The 15,626-nt window shown below is 37.7% G+C and overlaps 1 protein-coding gene and 1 pseudogene across 1 annotated transcript in view; one reads left to right on the top strand and one right to left on the bottom strand.

Annotated features, from left to right (window-relative positions):
- PIEZO2 (piezo-type mechanosensitive ion channel component 2) overlaps nt 1-15,626 on the top strand; it is an 861,527-nt gene that overhangs the window by 145,269 nt on the left and 700,632 nt on the right. The gene's annotated exons all lie outside the window — the stretch shown is intronic.
- LOC102829344 overlaps nt 1-15,626 on the bottom strand; it is a 98,547-nt pseudogene that overhangs the window by 81,563 nt on the left and 1,358 nt on the right.

Genomic DNA, 15,626 nt, shown 5'->3' with positions numbered 1-15,626 from the left:
GGGGGGGGGGGAAGTGGCGTAAAAGCAGCAATGAAGCGGCAAGCTAAGCCCTACAATGTTCAGTGGACTTCTGTGGACCCAGTTGCAGACCTGGTTGGCAAGCAGTGTGAAGAGGCCTGGGGTCTCTTGGGCCCAGAGTCAGTGGCGTGGCCACGGAGGACTACTCGAGAGGAGAGTGGAGCTACCAGCTGACGGGAAGAGAGGACATATGCACAGGAGCGTCCACACATGCAGATGATACCCATATGACCTGGACCGGATGACTGGATGATTGGAGCTCAAACAAGAGGGGAAAAAGAAAGAAAAAGAAAAAAAAAAATGTAAGCTGATACAGTCTGATGAACTTGACCTATACCTATGGAGCAACGACTCAAAAGAGGGAACAAATCCTCACAGCAAGAAACATTCACACACACCCCCACACACAGAGTGGACGGAGAAAGGCAACTTGGACATTGGATACTCAAATGGGGAGGCGGGGACTACAAAGGCAAGAAGTGACTGGCTTACAAGCTTTCAAGAGAGAACCTGGTGCTAGAGATCATGGCGGAAGGCAGAATCTCCAGTAGGTACTATTCAATCTGTCTGGGCCTAGCGGATGAAAGGAGATACAGATGGGTAACTCGTGATACTGTAGTGAATAATGCTTATCAGGATGGATTATGAGGGTTGGAAAATGCAAAGGTGGAAGTTTTGTAACAAGGAAGGGAGTGATTGATTCTCCAGGATAGGAGTGGAGGCCTCTGGGACCATCAACAGAGAAGAGCCGAGTGCGGGACCCTGCCCAGAGAGACAGAGATGCCTGAGATGGAGACAGTGATGATGATGTGGAGTCATGAAGCAACTGGGGACTTTGGACCCAGAGAGGGAAAGGGACTGTGGGACAAAAACTGGGGGGAGAAAGCGGAAGTGTAGGGGGTGGGTTTCTGGGATATACTCTTTGGGTGTTTGATGGTGTACGGAGGGGATTGGAACCATGGTGGTGAGCTGATATATGATGGAATAAATGTAAAACTGACGTTCCCCCATGTAAACTATCATATAATTCACAATAAAACTAAAAAAAAAAAAAAAAGCCTAATGGAAGGATCAATCCCTAGGGAATGACATCATGTTTGCTAAAGTGGAGAGGCAATGAAAAAGAGGAAGACCCCTAACAAGATGGATTACCACAGTGGCAGCAACAATGGGCTCAAACAATACAACACTTGTGAAAGAGTCTCAGGACTGGGCAGCATGGGGTCGCTAGGAGTTGGAACAATGGTAGTCAGAAGTCAAAATGATGTGGAAGCTTTCTTTCTCCTTTTATCTATAATAAATTTTTAATTGTGAAAAAAAATATATATATATTAATACCTACCTAAGATACTGGAGTCCTAATGTGCTGCTGTAGGATAGGCACTGGGCTGCTAACCATAGGTCAGCAATTCAACCCTTCCAGTCACTGGTCAGAAATCCTTTACAGTGTCATCATGAGTTGGAACAGACTCTACTGCACTTAACAACAGCAGTCATCTTAGAGACTTGTCAGGCTATATGCAGTTTCAACCTAGGGTTTTCTTTGTTTTGTTTTATTTTCTCCTTCTTGTATTGTGACCATCTTTCTTTCATGTGTGCAACAATCATTCTCTAGACGATTTCACAGAATTCCAATATAGGGACAATCTTGATTGGACCAGTCCCTTATTGCTAAACGTCTCTTGTTGCCATATGTCTGTTATGACTCCAGATGACACCACATGTGTGGGTAGCACTGCATCTTGTAGAGATTTGCTGGCTGATTTTTAAGAAGCAGCTTGTCAGGCCTTTTTTCTGAAGGAGCCTTTGGTGGATTTAAACTGCCAACCTTTGGCTGCACAGTTAACCATTTGTGCCATCCAAGGACGCCATATTAGTAGACATATATACTTCTTTATTCTTAAAAACTGCTTTTGATGGAGGTTATGAGGGCGTTTGCAGGGAAGAGGCAAACATTCAAGACAGTTTGAACAGTTTTTAGGAATTTGGGATGCACAACAGAGCAGAGGATACACAGGGCTGTGAGTTGGGAATTATTTAATATTTTCTGTATATATTTAATGAATTCTTATTATGTTCAGAATTTGAAAAAGACTTTGAAAATTCAGTAATAATAAAAAAATTAGTCCATGTTCCAAAGTGGCCTAGGCCATGGTGTGTGGGAGAGCACAATAGGAAGTCTGATTAGAATTGGAGGTGGGTTGAAGAAAGCACGCTGGTGCTTGAAGATTTTGAAAGTGGCAGGACTTTGCAATGTCCCTGTCCCCTGATTAAAGTATGTCAAGTGACCTAGCAAAGACATTTATGTGCATAACTCAACCTTCAGATTATTTTGATTGAAACCATCCAGTTAGGCCTCATAATGTGAAGAAGACTGCTTTACTTCTCTTTGGAGGTATATTTTGATATGACAGCAACCTCATTTGGGAGGATGATGGGGAAAGTTCTGAAACAGTATGGATCATTTACTACTTCCATAACTGTGTCAGGAATATAAAATGTCATCTGTGCTAGGAAATTTAGAAGTAATAGAACATCACAAACTTCTTCACTTGACCCAAAGTAAAAAAAAAAATCTTTCAGTTAGCTGATGAAAACACTTTTAATGAACTCAACACAGTTACTGGACAAATTATCTGAATAAAATAGCCTGTCAGCAATTTTTGTACTATCTTCACTTTATAGCCACCAATTCTATCTCAGTTTGTTATATTTGGATGCCTTGTATATTGCATACTGGCAATTATGCCAGCAATATTTTAAACACCAGCAAGAGTACCCATGGTGGAGAGCTTCTAGGCTAAGACAGACTAGGAAGAAAGGACTGGTGATCTACTCATGAAATAAATCATTGAAAATCTTATGAGTCCTGAGAGAATATTATCTAATATTGTGTTGAAAGATGTCCTCTCAGTTAGAAGGCACTTAAAAAAAACACAGTGGCAACAACAGACTTGAGCATAGTAGTGTTCATGAAGATGGTATAGGAGCAGTCAAAGATTCACTCTGGTGCATGGAATCCCCATGAATCAGCCTATTTGATAACAACTAACAGCAACAATCACAGTTTTCAAAGGCAGGAAGATGTGGTGTCTACTAAAAGAAAGGATAGTGAGAGAGAAGGTGTGACAGCTTGGAGATAGGATATGACTTTTTGTTGTGTTGCTAAGTGCCGTCATGTCAGTTCCAACCATACAGACCCTGTGTAGGGTTTCCGAGGAGTGGCTAATGAACTTGAATTGCTGACCTTGCAGTTCAAACCAACTTTTCAGTCCAGTGCATTAACCCACAGCACCACAGGCAAACTCTAAATGCATCCTTTTTTTCTTTTTTTTTAATTTCTAAATGTATCTTTAGTGTGTTAATGGCAAGGATTCCTTTTTCACCCCACTTCATTTCCAGGACTTTGTATGTGACTACCATTAAAAGTAATGAAGAACAGATTAAATGTAAGGTCAAAGGTGCTGAGTAAGGCAAAGCCTGAGCAAAGAGATCTGGAGGAAGAGGTTAATTTTGAGGCATTAGTCCAGTTCCTTGCTATTTTAGATGTTGTTTGGGGATCAAGGATTTTACATTGTGGTTAACGTCTGGTTTTCATTAGTATAATATCAGAAGAATAAAACCTAGACATATTCAGAGGTTGAATTCATGCCATAAAAATTGTGTCTACTTTTCTAGCAACAGAAAAAATTTAAAAGAATCACTATGGCTTTCTGTATGTTTGGAAAGAGGGTGTTCACAGAAGAAAGCAGGCAAACTAAGTAAATCTATCAAGATGAGAACTATAGTTTTAAATCAGTTCCCAACTGTATTAAGTTGTTAAACAAGAGAGAATGTTGAGTAACATTGTGTGTTGAAGACAGAAGAAATATGGTTTCATTACAGTTAGCTAAATTGATTTCTCCTCATGCTAATACATACATTAGTCCAAAGAAGATGCTGCCAAGAATAATACAGTCTAAAGCTTGCAGTAAAAGCCTACAAAATATCTATTTTTTCTAAGTTCTTAAAAGAAGGAAACTGTGGCAGGCAGGAAATTAATTCTGTTATTAAAAAGTCCCTGCTGCTTATATAAAGTACACACACATACACTTTTTTTTGCCTTTGTGATCATCCCTTTTTCCATAGTTGTCTTAAATTGCTTACTTAGAGATGAGTATGTGGGAGGCATTTGAATGCCAGAAAATTGATGGGATTGCAACGTACTTCCTTTTTTCTGAAAATGGAAAATACATTTGTTCTTGACTGTAACAGTCCAGTTAGTCAGGCCCAAATATTTTTTTTGAACCATATGAACTTGTTAATATTTAACAATTTTTTGATATGTGGAACTATTATGCTTAATAGTTCAACCAAAGAGACTAAGTAAACATATTAACAGAAATGGAGGAGCAAATTTCCAAAGTTGAAATCTCTATGAGTCTTCAGAGTAAATGTATGAGACTGTTTATGACACTCACAAACCAAATGAAACCCATCAAGTGACCTTGTTTTACTAGTAGCCTAACCATTTCTTTGGTGTCCTGATGTGGTACTGTAGAATAAGCACTGGATCGTAAGGTCAGTTTGAACTGCAAGTCTGTAGTTTAAACATACCACCTGCTCTTCAGAACTCTATGCAGGGTTACTGTGAGTTGGAACCAACTTGATGGCACTTAGCAACAACAAGAATTTCTTTGAGATATTTCAGACGATCAGTGACATAAAAATCAAAACATGATGAATTGTTAGTATGTTGTTATTGTTAGGAGCTGTTCAGTCAGTTCTAATTTATAGTAACCCCATATACAACAGTCCTATGCCATGCTCACAGGAGTCCTGGTGTGGTGCTGTAGGATAAGCACTAGACTGTTAACTTCAACGTTGGCAGTTCAAAGCCACCAGCAGCTCATCAGAAACATTAACTCGGTTGCTATGAGTTGGAACCAGCTTGACAGCAATTAACAACAACAATATGCCATCCTCATAATCATTTCTGTGTTTGAGCCCATTTTTGCAGCCACTGTGCCAATCCATCTAATTCAGGATATTCCTTTGTTTTTTGCTGATCTTCTGCTTTACCAACCATGAGGTCCTCCTGGGACTTGTCCCACAGATGGCATGTCCAAAGTACATGAGTGCATTCTGACCAGACTTCTTCCAATACACATTTGTTTGTTCTTTTGGCAGTCATGGTATATTAATATTAATATTGTTTGCCAGCATTGTATTTCCAAGGGATCAATTCTTCTGTTTTCCTTGTTCTTTGTTCAGCTTCTGCATGCATTTGAGGTAATTGAAAATACCAAGTCTTGGGTCAGGCACACTTTAGTCTTCAAATGATATTTTTGCATTTTAACATTTTAGAGAGCTCTTTTGTAGCAGATTTGCCTAAATGCAATACATTGTTTGATTTCCTGACTGTTGCTTCCATAGGCATTGATTATGTATCCAATTAAAATGAACTCCTTGACAACTTCTTCATTTATCATAATATTGCTTATAGATTCAGTTGTAAGGATTTTTGTTGTCTTTATATTGAGGTTTGAGTATGAAGGGCATACTCTTTCATCTTGATCAGTAAGTGCACCATGTCCTCTTCACATTCAGCAAGGTTGTGACATCTGTATTTCACAGGTTAATGAGACTTCCTTCAATCCTGATGCCACCATTTTCTTTATATAATCTGGTTTCTCAGTTTATTTGCTCAGCATACAGATTGAATATGTATGGTGAAAGAATACAACCGTGGTGCATACCTTTCCTGATTTTAAGCCATTCAATATCTTTTGTTCTCTGAATGACTGCCTCTTGGTCTATATACAAGTTCCTCATAAGCACAATTAAATGTTTTGGAATACTGAATCTTTGAAATGTTATCCATAACTTGTCATGATCCACACAGTCAAAAGCACAAGTAGACATCTTTTTGGTATTCTCTGCTTCCAGACAAGGTCCACCAGACATCAGCAGTGATATCCCTAGTTCCCCGTCTTCATCTGAATCTAGCTTGAATTTCTTGCAGTTCTCTGTTAATGTACCATTGCAGCCATTTTATCTTCAGCAACATTTTACTTGCATGTGATATTAATGATATTGTTTGATAATTTCTGCAATCTGTTGGATTACCATTTTGTGAAACGGGTACAAATATGGATGTCTCTTGGTTGGATGGTCAATTAGCTGTATTCCAAATTTCTTGGCATAGGTGAGTAAGTGTTTTCAGTTCTGCAGCTGTTGAAACATTTTGATTTATATTTTGTCAATTCCTGGAGTCTTGTTTTTCACCGATGACTTCCATGCAATTTGCACATTTTCTTTTAATGCCATTTTTTGTTGTTGTTTGTTTGTTTATCATATTCTAACTTTTCAAATGCTTGAGTATTAGCCAATTTTATTTGGTACAGTTAATTCGTGTACTGCTTTCATCTTCTTTTGATGCTTTCTGCATCATTCAATATATTGACCTTTGTTGTTTTTGGTTAAGTGCTGTCGAGTTAGTGACCTTGTATAGGATTTGAAATGCCGACTTTTTGCAACTTAGTGCTTACCTTACAGTACCATACTGGAACTCCATTTTGCCCATAGAATTATTCAATATTGCAACACTTTTGGAAAATCACAAGAATTCTATTTAGAATTATTACAAATTTTAAAAGCTGGATAAACTTTAATTTAAGAATTTTGTATAAAATCCAAGATGAGAAATACTCAGCTCTCTAATTTTTGTGAACATAAATTACATTATAGGATTGATTAAAACAATGTAATTTTAGAATAATTCTCCCCAAAAAGAAGACTTTAATAAGGTAATAGATTATAAGAATTTGGAGAGTCAAATTGTATTTTCAAAAAATCATAACCACCAATCAATTTAAGCACTGAACTGTGAACCACAAGGTCATCTGTTGAAAGCCACCAACTGTTCCTCGAAAATGCTGTACAGGGTTGCTATGAGTCAAAATCGACTTTCCAGCACTTATCAACAACAACAATTTAAAAAACATTATTTTTACTAGGGAAAATAACTTGAATTCTTAAAGAATAATAGCTTTTTTTACAGATTCTGGGTTAAATGTGATCAATTGTTTCTAAAACACTGAATGATTTTCATCATTCTGCAAATGATGTACTAGTAGAAAAGTATAGTAGCTGATGGGTTTATAAATTTCTGAATTATTTAAAAGTTTTTAAGAGTGATAAAGTTAAAATTTAGATTTATCACATGAGAATAACTGTGTCAATGAGAGATAGTTGGTGATTTCCAAACCCCTGGGCACCTTGTCACAGACCCTATGAATCAACCCAATGGGAACTTTCCATCTCCTGATCTGCATACATTGTCTCCTAAGAAGATAAGGAAGTACCTGAGGGAAGGCAGTGACAAGCCTAACTTCTTATCCCTCATCAAGGTAAAAGGGTCTTATTATGGTTTGACTGGGGACTGTGGATTTAAATACAAGGCTTTTCATATTCATAAGGAAAAAGATCTAACTTTCAATATGAATTTTCAGATTGTTTGAAAAATTATGCAGTCGTAGAATAGCTCATTATTTTCATCATTTGAAATAAGGAGACACAATCCTAGGTGCTGTTCTCTCAGATGAGATCAAAGTACAATCTGTAGCATGAACAAGGGTGAGCTTCAGCATAAAGATTTTAAGACAATAACTTTATATAAATACAATGGTAAAATAGCAGTTAATATATTAAAAGATGCTTTTAAGGAGAAAACTTAATAGTGCCGTTATTCTTTCATTAAAATTATTTTATGTAAACTCTAAAATTAATGAGTTTAGAAAATTCAATTGAACTTTAAGCCTGCTACTAAAATTTGATTATGCATATATGTTAAAGTAGAAAATAGAATCCAACCATTTTACCAATTAAAAAACAATGAATTTTTATACTTATAAGGCAAAACAACAACAACAACAAAAAAAAAAAACAAGGTAAAGTCCTAGTGATCACCTGGTCCAACTTAGATTTTACAGATAATATCTCAGATTGTTGGAAAAAGTAGAAAACAAATCTAAAAATGTTAAAAAAAATTTTTTTTTTTTTTTTATCAATAAGATGCTTCACCTGTTTTTTTTCTCCTTGAATTGGTTAAAAAATTTGTTAGTAAATTGATTGGTGGTTATGATTGTTTTAAAAATACACTTTGACTCTCTAAATCCTTATAATCTATTAACTTGTTAAAGTCTTATTTTGGGGAGAATTATTCTAAAATTACATTCTTTTAAGATTGTCAAGGCCAACAAGCACCAGATCAAACAGACTGTGAAGAAGTTCTATGACTTTGACGTTGTTGTTGTTGTTATGTGCCGTGGAGTCTGTTCCAACTCATAGTGACCCTACAGAGGGTTCCCAAGGCTGTAAATCTTTAAGGGAGCAGAAAGCCTTATCTTTCTCCCACGGAACGGCTGGTAGTTTCGAACTGTCGACCTTGAAATTAGCAGCCCGATTCATAACCACTACACTTACGAATCGGCCTGCTAACCTCAAGGTCAACAGTTTGAAACTACCAGCCATTCCATGGGAGAAAGATGAGGCTTTCTGCTCCCGTAAAGATTTACAGTCTAGGAAACCCTGTACAGGGTCGCTATGAGTTGGAATTGACTCCACAGCACATAACAACAACAACAAATACTTCTTTATCCTTGGTGGCATAATGGACTAAGCACTGGGCTGCTAAACACAAGGTTAGTGGTTCATACCAGTGTAGGCTTCCATAAAGAGTTACAGCCTCAGAATTCTAGAGAGCAGTTCTTTTCTCTGTATGAGGTGGCTATGAATCAGAATTGACATAATAGCAGTGGACACAATGTTTCTATATTTTGAGGTGTGAGAAATAAATGTCCAGTAGATTCAATGCTATACTGACAAATTTATTGAAAGAATGTCAACTTACAAGTGTAAGGCAAAAAGTTTTGCTATAATATCATAGAAATCTTTATTAGGCAAAATGTCAAAATGTATAGCTATTTTTTTTCTTGGCATATGTTCCATCTAGGTCTATAACTTCTGAAGGTAGTGTTTCCATCTGTGGCACTGTAGGAAAAGTAATTGACTGTGAGGTCAGTTTGAACTACAAAGTCTGTGGTTCAGACTTACCAGGCACTCCTTGGATACCCTATAAAGGGTCACTATGAGTAGGAACTGACTTGATGGCACTTAACAACAATAAAAATAATAATCCTCCCTTGAAGGCTTCTGTGCTCTCCAAATTAAACCATATCAAAATGGCAGTTTTGGCATCCTCAAGGGACTCAAATAGTGTTGTTTCTAAATTTACTGTGAGTTTTGGGAACAGAAAGAAGTTTGAAATGACAAGATCAGAGCTTTAGGATAGATAGGGTAGGATTTTCCATTGAAATTCTTATGGGAAAGTCCTTGCTGCCTTCCAAGATGCATTGTCATGATGGGAAGAAAAAAAAAAAAAAATTCCTCAGAAAAACTATCCTGTACTCATTTTCACCAATGCAGTTTTCAGTTTTCTTAAAACTTCTTCCTGCATGATTGTCCTGCATTCTTCAAGAAAATCTAACAAGAATTACCCCTTTGAAATCCCAGAAAACTCCTCACAACCTTCTGAACTGACCTCTCTGCATTGAGTTGAACTGACTTGCAGATCCTCTCTGAAGCTACTGTTTTTTTATTGAACTATTTTTTAAGGCCTTTTTTAATGAGACTTACACAAGTGTATAGCTGAAAGAATGTATCTACAGCCATCCATTGATTGCTTAAACATGTTTTGTCTGGAATTAGCCTGTGCATGTATGAACTGGAACCTTTGAAGCACAACTTTTTGACTTACCTTCATACCTTTGGATAATAATATAAAGTTAAAGTATAAGGATTGTTCAAAACAATCAATGCTCAATGAATGAATTTGAACATAAAGTTTATTCTGATCAATTATTCTTTATGAATATAGGGAGACCACTTTGATTCCAGAAGAAGCAAATGGCTGCATGAAGCTAGAGAAAATGAAGCTTATAATGTGAAGAGGAGGGAGAAATATAGAAGATCAGCCATTGACTAATCTTAAAATGATATTTGAACCCTTACCCTTATTTTTTACTTAGATCAAGCTGAGACTAGTCACAAGATGATCACTGATCCTCCACTCAGCCGTATCTTCTGAAATCCAGATCCAGCAAGGTTGCTTTCTAATAGAAAAGAACAGATTTACAAGTTGGTGTGAAAGAAAAATTATTCTCAGATTAATTTTGGTCAGGAATTTCTTTAAAGTAAGAAAACGCCATAATCAAAGCAAGATAGGAAAACTAACCCCATTGCCTTTAAGCTAATTCTGATTGTGACCTTGCAGGTCAGAGTAGAACTGCCCCATGGGTTTCTAAGGCTGTGATCATTACAGGAGCAGACAGACACATCTGTGGTTAATGGGTATGAACCACTGACTTTTCTGTTAGCAGTTGGTCACTTAACCACTGTGCTACCATAGCTTTGTTATAGAATGAGTTCTCTAAAGAAGCAGAATCAGTGAAGCTTATATATGTATGCATATAACAAAGATTTATCTCAAGGAAATGGCTCACAGAGTTGCAGAGGCTGGTCAGTACCAAGTTCAAGGTTCAGACATCAGGCTGGAAGCTTCTCCTGATTCATTTAGATACAGGAGTGGACAAACCTAAGATCTGAAGATCAGATAACAACCTGCTAGTTCATGAGCCAATAGCCTGATAAATCTGAGATCAGCAGGTAAGATGGCAGGCTGCTGGCTCAAATTCGAAGAACCAGAGATCAGATGATGAAAGTCGGATATAGGATCCAGAGTGGAAAAAAAGCTGTGCCAGATTGTTCGTGTATGTTCTGTGTAGGCCATGCCCCCAAGTAAAACCCCTTTCAGCTGATCGGCTGCTCAGAGCAGTTCTCATGATGATGGTGATTGTATTATATCATATCTCATCATGGGGGATGACTACATCATAACTGCCTAACTGAAGAATCATGGTCCAACCAAATTGGCACACAACTTTAGCCATCACTGCTCCTTTCAAAGAAATATATCTAAATGTAATAACACAATATTTTCTTATTGGAAAAGTACTTTCTTAGTCTTTTATCACAAATAAATAAAAATTCTTACTGTATGTATAAAATATATATGCCATGTGTGTCAGTATAATAAAAGACATGCAAGTGTAGATCTTGGCTTTTGTAAACACTGTCTGGTAACATTCTTTCTTCAAAGAATGATTTCTGTAACTTTCTGAAAATGGAAGACAATGCTGTTGACTGTCTACTGTTCTGAAACATTTACAATTTTAACTGTGTAAAGTCAGCAGTTTGAAGGTACCCAGTTGCTGCTCAGGAGAAAACTATGAGACAGCTCTACTCTGTCATATGAGGTCACCGTTAGTTGAAATTGATTTGAAGGTGCCCAACAATGACAACAACAAAAAAAGTGTTAGGTATAATAACTGCCTTTTTCTTGTCTCACACTTCTTTGATTATTTTCTTCCTTAGGAAAAATGTACAATTAAAATTTTTTTTTTCCTGCTCCATAGTAAATATATTAAATCTGTTTTCCTGGTTATTTTCACTTATACAATAACCAATGTTGAAGGTATATTCTTTTAAAGGCAGTTGATTGCTTCAGTGTATGGAGAAAAAATACTAAATGTAAAATAAACTAAGAAATTCTAGAGTCACTGAGTTAAAGCAACTGTTTTATTACTTGATGTTAAAATTGATTATTCTTTATAATGTACATTTGCTGCTTTGGCAACCATTAAAATAAACAAAGCTCCTTGAAGGAACCCTAGTGATATTGTGGTTACCCATTAGGCTGTTAAACCTGGAGTCAGCAGTTCAAACTCATCAGTCCTTCCATGGAAAGGGATTACAGTCTTGGAAACCCTGTGAAGCAGTTCTTCTCCGTCCTGTAAGGTCACTCTGAGTAGGAATCAGTGCCACAATAATGGGTATAATGGGCAATTGAAATCCTGTGTTTTAAATGGTTAAGGCATTGTTTCCTAAGCTATTGATAATATAGTATATTGTTTAGCCTTACTAAAAGGTATGAGGAGTCCAGGTGTGGCACTGTGGGTTAATGCTCTGGCCTGCAAAGTCAGTTTGAACCACGAGGTTGGTAGCTCAATCTCACCAGCCACTCCTCAGAAGGAAGCCCTATGCAGAGTGTCTATGAGTTGGTTCCAGCTTGACAGCACTTAATAATGACAACAAAATGTATGAAGGACAAGTCTTGCTAAATAAAGATTTAGCTCTGAGAGCAAGTGCGTTAGGAATCTAAAATATAAAATTGTTATCTAAAATTATGTATGGTAAATTAAAGTGTGCACAAATCTCTCTGATCACATAATAGTAATAGGAAATTATTCTTAATGTGGTTAGAAGTCCAGTGTTTATCCTACAGCATCACACCACAGGACTGCATTAAAACTTTGGCTCCACTACTATTGGTCTTTTGTGGTCGCTGTCTGGTCTTTGAGAGCCATGCCAACCCTCCTACCTTAGTATACACTTGCTGTCCAGCTGGCCACCTCCTGGTCTATCACTATTGGCTCCCTTCCTTTTCTTCCTGTCTGCCTTCCCTGGCTCCCCAAAGGGTTTTTAACTCTGCCATTCACACTTGCCACCTCTTCTGATCATCTTTCCTGCTTCTCATCCTGCTATTGTTGCATCCCAGTGGCCAACGCCATGGGAGAAACCACATACAGTGCCTGAAGGGTAGACACAGGACTTCTGTGAGCTAGTGAGAGACAGGTGGGATCTCTGTACTTGGTAAAGTCTACCTACTATGTCCTATTCTTTGATTGGGATTTCTGAGCCATATTATAACCTTGTCAGACTATGGATGTAGATGTGGTTTGACATTGCTTGGATGAATGCTAAGTGATTCCTGTATTCATATATTGTATAATGGAGCACATAGGGAGCACCCTCGCTGATGACTCTTACACATAAGCAAACACATTGCAGGATTAGATTTTGGATTTGAAGGAGTTGGCTCATAGTCTTGTGGGACATCTCGATCAATTGGCATAATCTAGTTGACAAATGATGTTTTATATCCTAATTTAGTGAGCAATGTTTGGGGTCTTAAAAGCTTGTGAGCAAGAATGTTCCATGTGTGTTGGAATGTTCCATGTATGCTTCCCTCATTGCCCACCATGCTCTTTAAACCTCTTTGTCAGGGCAAGAAGGCCAGCCTGGGCTATTTGCTTGTGAGTACCATATCCTTGGAGTCTGGGTGTGGCCCTGTAAGATAAGCACTTGGTTGCAATGTTGGTTTGAACCACAAGGTCAGCGGTTCAAATCCACCAGCTACCTCCTTGGAAACCCTAGACAGTATTGCTATGAATCAGAACGGACTCAACAGCACTTAACAACAACAACAAACCATGTCTTCACTGTCTGGTTGTTGTTGTTAAGTGCCATCGAGTCAGTTCTGACTCACAGTGATTCTTTATAGGGCTTCTGAGGAGCAGCCGGAGAACTTGAACTGCCAACCTTGCAGTTCAAACTGACCTTGCAGTTCAGTGCGTTAACCCACAGCACCACACCAGGACTTGCTAATCTTGATGTCTCTGTCTGGGTGCCCTGTGTCTTTAATCCTGGTACTCATCGTTTGCTGAACTATACCTTTGCCCCAAACCCTCCACATATCTGTGACTGTAAGCTCCAGGCCTGTTCCTTGCTTTCCTTTGCTTAGCTCTGTCTGTCTCTTCTGGTACCCCCATCCCTTCTTTGCACCTTACTTTCTGGTTCTAGCTGTGCATTTTGTACAGCCAATCAAATGACACAGCCTCTCTGTTGCTGTGAGTTTCTTTGATGAAAAATTGTTTTTTGTGAAACTGGATTTTCTTGGTTTTTCATATAGCCATCTTAAAAATCTCTGGTTCTTTTTCCTTTATTACCTGTGTTTTTTCCATTAGTCTGTATCCCCAAATATGGGCAATATCTCACCCGCCCTTCCATAAAGACAGTACAGCTTCATCCTTTACCTCTCTTTATTGCTTTTGCCTTTGAAAGTGAAGCCATTCTTTTAATTTCAACTCATACTTCTTCAGAACTCAATCTCCAATCCTTTCTATATTCAATCAGCATTAATGTTGTCCAAACTATCTGCTGGATATTTCCATAAGATTTAAGTCCCAACAGTTGATTCTATGAATGTATTGAACAGAAACTTACCATGCTTCTTCATAAATTTCTTATTTTTCTTTAGACCAGTAATCCTTTTCCTTACCAAGTCCGTTTTAAACCTGAGAATCATTTTGTATAATTTCCTTTCACACCTCACATATTTATTTATTTTTTAAAATACTCTTTCTTTCATCTGCTGTTTTTCCAATTTAATTCCCACACTGTTCTCATTTGCATCTCAATTCTTACAACATCTAAGTTTGCTTTCCAATAACTCAGCTCATGTGTGAGATAAATCTGTCTGAAATATTTGCTCATGATTAGAAATTGTCAGTGACTTATTATTTTCTATTTCACCATCTCAAATCTTCACTAATTCCATTGCCTCTGTATTTCCTTCTCTTTTTAATATGAAAGATTATGTCTTTTTGAACATTTTATTATCTTAGTTAAAAGTTTACACAGCAAATTTCATCTCCATTCAATAATACATACCATGTTTTTCATGACATTGGTTACTGTCTCACAATGCAGCAGCACTCTCGCCATTTCCACCCTGTACCCCCATTTCCCTCCATCCAGTTTCCCTGCTCCTATACTTTGCTGTAGGACAATATGGCTTTGGTCTGTATAGATTGTTCTAAAGAGTGCATGTCTCATGGCTGATATTGTTTATTTTGTAGGTGCTTTTTCTGTATTTTTGTAGCAGTTTCAATCTACCCAGATAAATTTGCTCTTGTTAAGTGCCTTCAAGTTGGTTCCAAGTCACAGCAACCCTGTATAAGGTTTTCAGTGAGCATCTGGTGAATTTATACTGCTGTCCTCAGAGTTCAAATTGAGCTTACTGTTCAGTGTTTATCCTATAGTGCCATACCAGCCAAATTTAGGACTTGATTATATCCTGTCTTCACGCAGATATGTTGGTTTTGCCTACCTGGTTAGATTTTTAAATAAATTGTATCTTATCGGGGTCCAAGGCCTGCTCAGACCACTGCGCAGGTTTCCCGAAGGAGAGGCGAGGATTAACAAACAGGCAAGGGACACAGCTGATTGCTAGTGACAAAGTTTATTTCCAACCTCAGAGTATATATAGGGTGGTTCTGCAAGTCATTGCTGTTTTGCATAGTTACAAGTCTGTCCTTTACTGTGAATCAGGTGACCTTGGGAAAACTCTGTAAATCAGGAGACCTTGGGAAAGCTACCTTTCCTGCTGTGTTGATAAGCAGACACTGTCTGGTTAGACCCAGCCTTAAAGCTTAGTGAGGCCTGTAAGCCTTTTGGTCCCCAACATCTCTTATCTATCTATCTATCTATCTATCTATTTATCTATCTATCTATCTATCTATCTATCATCTATTTATTTATTTTTTTATTTGACGTTGCCTGTCTCAGGTGGTCAATGCAAATCCCCAGCCTTACCCGTCATTGAAACTCATTGCAGCAAAAGGCAATGGCTCTGTCTTAGGTTGACTGAGGCTCCACTGATCCTT

This window comes from Chrysochloris asiatica, unplaced genomic scaffold, assembly GCF_000296735.1.
Source record: "Chrysochloris asiatica unplaced genomic scaffold, ChrAsi1.0 scaffold00122, whole genome shotgun sequence".
NCBI lineage: Eukaryota > Metazoa > Chordata > Mammalia > Afrosoricida > Chrysochloridae > Chrysochloris > Chrysochloris asiatica.
Note: the sequence above shows the minus strand (reverse complement) of the source record. Positions and strands in the feature narration are given on the sequence as shown.